This window comes from Lissotriton helveticus, chromosome 1_1 (genome assembly GCF_964261635.1).
Source record: "Lissotriton helveticus chromosome 1_1, aLisHel1.1, whole genome shotgun sequence".
Classification (NCBI taxonomy): domain Eukaryota; kingdom Metazoa; phylum Chordata; class Amphibia; order Caudata; family Salamandridae; genus Lissotriton; species Lissotriton helveticus.
In genome coordinates this window covers 1,685,511,678-1,685,521,413 of record NC_136057.1, presented here as the reverse complement: position 1 = coordinate 1,685,521,413, position 9,736 = coordinate 1,685,511,678, and positions in this window count along the sequence as shown.

The window sequence follows — 9,736 nt, the reverse complement described above, 5'->3', positions numbered from 1 at the left end:
CAATCTGCTAGATGTTCTTGCGACCCACATCTGAAACAACGTAAACTCCTACCTCCAACCTTTTTGTCTCCCCAACTTCTCTCAGAAGTTTTTTGTTCATTTTTCCTTTTATCCTGTAAATAAAATACGTTAGCTTTACTATTCCTGCATGACAATACTTTTGTTGTTATTAACGATCTTTCAATGGCTTTTGCTATGTCGGTTACATCCTGTAGTGTAGGGTTTCTGCATGTTAACAACCTCTCTTGCACCTTTTTGGAGTGACAATAAAACACCACTTGATCTCTTATATAGATGTCAGTCATTTCATTGAACTCACAATCCTTTGCTAAGACTCTTAAACATGCTATGTACTCTTCTACTGTTTCACCTTCTTCCTGCTTCCTCAACGCAAGTTTAAGCCTATCAACCATTATGTTTCTTTCCTCATCATACTGTTTTTCTAGCCTTTTTATCGCCTCCTGATATTCATTGAGAGGTATAAACACTCCAGGTGGACTTTCATATTCTGGTAGGCTATCTAATACCTCCTGACCAGCTTTTCCCAATAATCCAAAAAGAAGTGATTTTTTCCTTTCAGCATCGTATCCCTTGCCATCTATGGATATAATATAGTTCTCAAAGGCTCTTAACCAACTTTTCCACTTCATTATGGGTTTCGCGGGTTCTTCTAGGAAGAGTAGTGGAACACAGATATTATTACTTTGAGCCATATTTGGTTTTACTTCCTCCTGACTGATGTTCAGTTTAGTTTGCTCTTCTTTATTTCCTTTTATTATTACTCCTTTATACCTATTTATTTTGATATTTTCCCCATTCACCGATACCGTATACTCCTCTTTCACTTTTTTTTAGCTTAATTTAGGTTGCTTGTAAATAGTGCGCACTCGGTTACTGTTTACTCTGCCTCTAATTATTTCTTCCGGTTAATATACTAATTTGCGTTTTATCCTTAGTGTATTGTCCATTCATTCCATTCTCTGAGGCAATGTACGTTCTTTTCATGTTTTAATACAATGTGCCCTCCTTCGTGTTTGCCGCTTATACTTCGCACGTTATCCTGACTGGATTTGGTCAATTTCGCATCTCAAAATGGCCGCACGCTTGCACGTCATATGACGTTGTGCCAATGAGCTGTCAGCGTTGTTCAGTACACATAAATCGATCCCGTCATGCTTCACGCGCGTCTGTCAGGTTCGCCAAGCGCCTCCTCATTAGTATTACTCAGCGGTGGCTCATTAAAGGTATACCACTTACTTTCAGTTCTTTTTTTTTTTTTTTTATTTCCTTTGTTCCTTCGTAGTTACCTTCGTTATTCTTCCAAGTCCGCTGTACACCTTGCAGATTTGCAACTTGTCCGTGAGCCTCTCCTCCACTATGTCCTCGTCGCCATTGTTGTAAAGAGGAGACTGACAGCAATGTAGATAATAAATGTATTTATTGAATCGGAAAGGCTCACGGGTGATACGGGAGCAGGGGTTAAGTAGGGGATAAAGATAAGGAAAACCGGGGACGCTGGGGTGATGTCACATAAATACCAAATTCACATTCTAAAATGGAATGTGTGACGTAGTGTCACCAACATAGAGAAAGTACAGCGACACCAACATACGGTCGCTGATAAGGACCAAGATTTAACAAATCACAACAGCGGGTTACTTTGAGATGCCAACGGAAGCCATTTTGAACTCCAGTGAGGGCATCGACCTGGTAGACAACAGAACAATTTTCACTGGTGGCTTCAAGTCTGGAACATCTTGGGGTTCAACGCAGGACCCAAGAGGTAGTGAGGGTTGTGAAAGGCAGCCACTGCCCCTCATTATGCTTCACCTGTTCCTTGAACACTTGTACTTGAGATTATGCTAGGGCACATCTCTCGTGCTCCATCTTTAAATAACAAGGCACTGTTTCTTCCCCATTCCTCACAGAACTTGAAGTTACACAAAGCTGGGGAGTTTTTTCGGTTAAGGGATGACAGAGAAACAGCAGAACGAAGAAACAATGAAGACATGAGAAGGATAGTCACCGGGTAGAAGGCACATGTGGAGAAGAGAAGATTGTTAGAAGAGTTTAGAACTGCTCCCTTGCACTACATTTTGCACACAAAAAAAATGGATGCCGATGAAGTAAGCTGTGAAATGGGGCCATTAGAAGGGTACAGGACAAGCTTCAGGAAGACTGTAAGGAGTGTGTTCACAATAAAAGGATGGTTGCCATGGGGCAATAGAATTAAAGAGTAACCCACCGCAAACCGATTAAAGGAATTTGAAAACAAATATGTTACCGACGGGAGGGGTACTTGTGAGTGTCGGGATAAGAGGCTGGAGCAACATCAGATTGATTGGGAGGCGGATAATTTTGAGTGAATGCAAATTCAGAACAGCATTTTTTTTATCAAGTTACTTTCGTTAGCAGGGTGTGCTGGGAAACAATATTAATTGGATACACATGAAAGAGAACGTGAAATTCAACACAACTACCCTTTTGACATGGAACTGCTCAGAAATATCTCTTCAAATAAAACAATGAGGCAGAAAAAAATAAATCACATGCAGGTCATTTTTGTTCGTTTTATTATTATTGATACTTTTGTTAAAAAAATATGATGAAGTTATATACCACATCTTTACAGAAGCACTTCTAAAGAGAAACAGATGTGGGTCTCACATCATCATTGTCATCTTCATCACCACACGCGTACAATCACCCCCGGAGAAATAATCCTCAGTGTACAAGCTCGGCCAATCACAGTGAATGTTCACCACTCACAGCCAAGTTAGCAAGAGCATGTTCATTAAATGTAGGTGTCAATGAAGATATCTACTACATATTGTAAGCAGTGAGCGGAGGGAGCCCAAACAACACAGGTACGGTGGCGTCGAAACATCCTTTAGGCCAGTGTTTGTAGCGGTTGGGTGGAATGTTATTGATTATTATAGCTTATCTTTCACTCTGTTGGCTGAGGAAAGATGGGTGTGGAATGAGGAGGACAGAGATGGAGTGGTATCCATCAGTCCTTAAGCGGCCAGTCTCAGGACAGAAAAGTTTATGCCAGCTCCTTGTGGTACAGTACAGTGCAACAGACTTGGAGATAGAGACACGCTTTCCTAACTTTCAGAATTTCCTTTGAAGGTTTTCTTTGATGGTACATGTACAAACAATATTTTTTTTAAAATATTAAAAAAGGAGTAGGTTTTAAAAATCTAATGAGGACGCCTTAATGTTCAAATCCTAACAATATAACAATTTCAAACTTGGAAATCATTGCTTAAATGTTTTATCCACAAATTAAACCAAGGATCCAAGATTCTGACAAATTTCTTGTGAAAATTAGCTCTACACCACTAAAACTGGAAGCAGAAGTGGGCTGCTCCCTCTCCCTCACTAACTGCACAAGGTCATCCAATTTATATCCCAGAGCTCCTGAACTATAACTCTCCATATTTTCTCTCACTTGTCCAAGGACACTGCCCATGGCCATCGTTCGGTTGTTATAGAGGCGTTAAGCTGCTCTGTCGTTAAGATAAACCTAAAGTCTTACAGCTGCTAAGGTGGGTGGCGCCTTTCAAGTGCGTCCATCTCAAGTTCACTCTCAACACCACCATCCCAAAATGGCTTCCAGCTTTCCCAGGATTGTTGTTCCATGATGCAGGGTATGGGGTTGAAATTGCTATCCCTATGCTTCTCTTTGCAACCCTTGTTTGCAATCTATATCATTTAATGAAAGTGTCTTCTGATCCCTTAAAAGGGAACAGGCCGTTAACATCTACTATTTTTAGTAAATTGGTGTTTCAGCTTCTAATGAGCCTTATTTTCTTAACCCACTGCCACGTTAGATTTGTATTAAAAATTGTTTTTAAAAAATCGTTTTCAGGGGTGAGCAGTCCTGTGATGTCAGTTACTCAATGGGGGTTCAAAGGGTGTGCAGTGAAACTTCACTTAATCATATTTAGGTGAACTGATTGATGCAAAATCACTTGTTTTGGTTCCCAGCTTGCTTCTCTTTCAGGTTGTCCCTCTTCTGCATCGGTTTATGCCCCAAAATGCTACTTCCTGGCTCTGTAGAGTGGCCTGCCCCTGTTTCCAAAGAATCTACATGATTCAACTGCAGTCAAAAACAATATCTGAATTCTGGCTACATCCACTCACACTGCAATGGGAACGGTAGAGTTTTCACTGACATCACATCTGACACTAGAGTGGCTCTGTGATCTTACATATTTCATACACTGGCTTGACAGCGCCGCTGTCGCCAGCCAAGTATATGAGCATCACTTGAGAGGGACTTTGGCTCCACCCACATGTTGGAAGTCAAGAGTACATGTTTTGATTGGGAAGAAGTTGTGTGCTTTCAAAAAAAGTGCTTGCCCTCCACTGTAGCTGTGATCATTTTATTTATCCAGTTGGCTGAGGTTGAACTTTCAGGGGCACACACATGACATTATAATGTTGTAAAAATTTCTTAGATAACTTGATAGTTTATTGTGTTTGTTTGCTCCAGCAGCAGCACTGATGGGAGGAGGGCAGTCATAACCCTACCTGGATGTTTAGGTCTAGCTTGACAGTTCAACTGTCACCTAACTTTTTAACATACACCAGCACTATTCTACTGTTCTTTATTTCCACACAAATACATATAAATTCCCATGCTAATTACTTGTAATGCTTCACAGTACCATACAACATTTCTTTAAAGCCAGACCTATTCGCATTGCCAATGCTTGTTGTCTAATTGTTTTGCATTCCGATGCTCTGTTCTGTCCCCCTGTTCCGTGTTTAGTGGATTATGTGCCGGGAGGAGCACAAATTACTGTGACGGGAGGAGTCCAGGCAGTAATTCTGGGCTTGATTCACAATGATAATTGTACATATAAATGTGATTTGCATGTTCAAATAGTTTATTTTTCAAGTGGAAAATTATTTTTGCAGTTTACAAAAGTAATTGCTGCAACTGTAAAAAGATGTATTTCCTAGAAAGCCTCTGTTTGAATAAATGTCTCAATGGTAGAGGAGTGCAAGGAATGCCATGGCCACAAACGGACGTTAGTGAATATTCACAATCTCCCCCATAAGCCAATTCCCACATCAGTAACAATTAGATATTTGCTGCTGAAAAAGGTGTGAGTGCATTTCTTTCCAGGGATGTATGGCTAAAGGAACATCCCAAAATTCGGGGGGCGGGAGTTCCTTCTGGGTAAAATAAAATTCTCCAAACCTTTGGTATTTATATGCAAGCAAAGTTCTGCTAGCCATTTGTTATGTGACCACTGACTTATCTCCAGGTGAAGGCCCTGGGAGAAGAACCTGACAAAAATGTTTTGGAAAACAAATCTAAGGCGACAGATGGAGAAATTAAAGTCTGGAGTTGATGGAGGAGTTACAGTAAGTCCCTGTGTCTAAAGGTAAGACATTAGGGGGCACATGAGAAACAGGGCTGGAGAGACTCAAACTGACATTTGTTCCTGCTTCCTCCTTGTTTCTGTGACTGTCGAGTGACACCTGGACATGTAAGGCAAACATTTTACTCAACCTCTGAAAACAAGATGGCACTGGCAGAAGAAGGCTGGTTGCTCATTTCCACCATAACGACGAAAAAGCTGCTTATCCATCTGGTATCCTTAGATGTCAAACTATGCCTGAATGCTTTACAGGTGTATTTTATGCAACCTTTCCACTTCACATGGATGTGGCGCCAGAAAAATCAGATACTGCATACACAGGGTTATATATGAAATTCGGTTATCACCATAGGAATAAAACATGGTTTAAATTTCCAAGTCATGGTATCTTTGGAGAAAACAATGTATGTAAAGTCAGCTGACAAAACCCTCAGATCAAATATAATTCTAGTTAACAATATCGCCACCAGAAATTTGAGGATCAGATTATTGTCAGCATAGCCTACTATTAAATTCAAATCCCACAGGAATATGTGGTACTGGAGAAAACATAGTCACTAAGCCTTTGAAAAAACTGAAAGACCACAGGAATCTCAAAGAGCAAAGACTCCTCAGTTTGTCTTAAAATGCAGAACCTTCACCTTCTGCTTGCAAAAGGGATTTCATTGTCCTTTGCCTTGTATCTACCATGATGTCAACCACCTAATTTGAAAGCACATAATTCAAACACCTTAAGATGTCTAGTGGATACTTCTAGACTTTTCTGATCTGGATAATGCAAGCTACCACCTTTATTAAAACAGGAGGTAGGACATTTCTGTAACATGTAAGAATTCCCTTGACCAAGAGGAGATAATCGATGCAACATGCATGCCTGGGCCAAATGTCTAACCAACTGCACTGCTTGAAGTATCCTTTGCAGAATGAAAAGGGGTATCAATGTGTTTATATGCTGAACCTCTCTGGAAATGTAAAACCTTTCTCATACTTGTGTTGATGCCTATTCCAATAAACTGAATCATAGCCACCGGCCCCTTTCTCATACTTGTGTTGATGCCTATTCCAATAAACTGAATCATAGCCACCGGCCCCAGGCTCCGATTTCTGAAAACTCAATGAGAACCTTAGATCGTGAAGTAGAATTGAGACTTCGAGATGTGTGGTCAGCATTTTTAATACCTAATGATCCTGGTAAGGAAAACCTGCAATTCTTGTAACTTTAAATGTACTTCCATAAACTTGTTGCAAAACTTGGAGTGCATAGGTAAGGTCATGGGGATTATCTTTGAACTGAAATGGTATGTTACCCACTATGAAACAGAATAATCTTTTGCGTGATTGCAGAATGGGGATTTAGAAATATGCGTTTGAAAAGTCAATAGAATTTATATGATCTACCCAGAGTTTTTGTTTTTTCACAATCTTTTTCATAACCCATAGGTCTAAAATAGGTCTCAGATTTCTGCTTTTATATTTTAGATGAAGGTGTACCTTAATTAAAACCCTATGGGGTCATTGTAAACGACATACAACTTCAGTTTCATTCCTCTTAAAAGGTGAAACTGGTTTACCAACAAGTCCAACCAAGTCATTGTTTCCAATGAGAAAAAGAATCCTGTCTTGTACTCTGCTTGGAATTATTAAATTGATTTTTCTTGGGCCACTAAAGGGGCTGGTTGATAAGAGTACATTCAAATCATTAGCCCTCTTCTGACTACTGGGTATTTAGATCAATGCTGGCTTTGACAAATATGACTTCTTCGAAAATTTGTTCAGAGCCATTGACCTACATTGCTGCAATATATAACAAGAGTTTGGAGTCGCCTGCAGATTTTACGATCCAACACTTCATCTGATCACTTAAACACCTCTAATGTATGGCCCTCTTTGTCCATCTAACCTTCTGTCTCTTCACAAAGTAACATGAACTGGACATCAGGAAAATATATGACCAGACACACCCAAAAATGCCTTTTAATTGCTGATGATGCTTCCATATCTATTGCAATAATACCTACACAGAGAGTCTTAATATTCTGGCTAGATAATACATTGTCACTAATCGAAATCATCAGAGGACACCTGCGTCAAGGTTTTTGCCTGTTCCTGCATTATGTGGCCTACAGCGTTTTCCACCAACTACCATTGTAAATGTATCTTTGCCACCTGCATTTTAAATGCTACCTCACATCACCTTCTACATCCTCGTCTCTTGCTCTGTGAAAAGCTGCCGGGCAATTTCCTGAAAAAAATCCTACATCTCTAATATCAAACTGTTAATTTGAACAAATTATTTCCACAATTTGTGGCACAGTTTTTCTTTTTTGAACACAATGTGGATCTACAGCTGTCAGTGTTGATTCCGTCTGTGCATTGGAAAAGGATTACATATATCTATATCATGTTTGAACTGGAGTCCAGTACAGCATATTAATGACATTTGCACTCAAAGTTTAGACTAGTTTTAATACAAGAAAATATAAAGGGTGTTTAGACCCTGTTAATGTGAAGTACATATTTAATGCTTGTTTGTAAAATAATGTAGGTCTAGCTTGAAATAGTTCTCGATTCATGACATTGTTTATAAAATTACATTTGAATTTGTTTAGATCAATTTCTGAAAATAAAATGTATACATTTGCTTTGGTTCTAAAGAATGTGCGACCCAATACTAAATTGAGAATAAGAAGCATATATACTTGAATTACACTTAAAACAAAGTGGGTTTGTATGCTAAATCTCATAAGTATAAATTGAGTGTACTTGTCCAAGATCGAGATATTGAGCAAGGGCAAGTAAACTTGCTCTAAAAGGATCTTTATCAGGTACTAAGATGACAATTAATTTGTATTAATTAATTTACTGGATCGTTAGTTGGCCTACTAGATCACACTACATTAGGGGTCTTCAAACTGAGGGGCAGCCCCAGTAGGGGGGCCTAAAGTGATACGGGGGGAGGGGCCTGCCAGGTTCTGGCACAAGGAAACATTATGCTGATAATAGTGCTTTGCTTTATACAGCAGCAGTAAGCCACTTTCAAAGGGGCCATCACTAACATCTTTTGTCATTTATATCCTAGCTGGGAGTATGTGTCAAAAGGGAAGGGACTCCAAATATTCTTCAAAAGCCCATCCCATTTCTAATAACTAATAATCACACCGTGAATACTTTTACACGTTAGTAAGGCCTGCCGGACCAGAATAGTATGTTTGGCAATCATGTAATTGATTGAATTTTGAAAACGCTACCAGAACTTAACTGCAATGTTTAAATAAGTGTAGACATATTTAAACATTGCCAATTTAATAGAATAGTTGTGAAAAATTCTGAGGAGGGAGCCAGATGATTTTATTTCCATGGGGGGGTTGGCATTAAAAAGTTTGAGGACCACTGCTCTACACGATTACCTTTGTGCAGTGAGCCCACAAAAGTGTGACTGGCATTGTTTGCAAAGTAAGCTGCTCTGTTTATTACAGCTTTGTTGCTGCAACTCTCCCCTTAATATCAGGCAATACAGCAAATTCCCCATCAGATTATCTATCTATAAGTAACAGAACCAAGTATAGCTGATTTCTCAGATACACTCGGGCGGCACTTGTGTTGCACAATTAAGCGGACACTGTGAGTTCATCCTTCGGATGCCCTACTCCACACTCGAAGATGCCTCTGGGACCTGTTTTCCAAATACTATCAGCTTCAGTTCTTTTTCAATAATGAGTGCAAAAGATTTCATCCTTTTCTTCTTCCATGGAGGCCCATGTGTGAAATTTCGTGAATTGCTCCTTGAACTTACACATTTATTTTATATATTTTTTTCACATTGGCCCCACACCTGGGCGCTAGCGTCAGTCACATTTTCATGAATGGAAGCATTGCTTGCCACTCAGTTTAATTCCCTAGAATGAAAGTCCTTCGTGGTCATGAAGTCACCTTTCCAAATATGGCTACCATCATAGACTTTCAATTGCCATATACCACATTCAGTCTGTTTTTAAAAATTCCTTCTTGTTCGAACCACAACTGTTAAACCATGAAGGTATTTTGATCCTTTTACAATGTTTTTAAACACAAGGGCAAATAAAATGATCTTGATTGTGTCCTGGACACAGCTCAGCAGTGTGCCTGATACCAGAGGCACAGAAAAGAGTACTGAAGGATTATTTACCTTCACTATAGGCAAATGTATCTTCTATGGATATCCTAAAAATATGGCATGCATATGCCTGTCCTGGACAGAGGCTGGGCAGCCCTGCTTTAAAGGGTCACCATATCCAAGCACTGTGCAACACTCTGGGATGGACATATGGCACAAACCAAACCATCGCCCTGACAGCCTG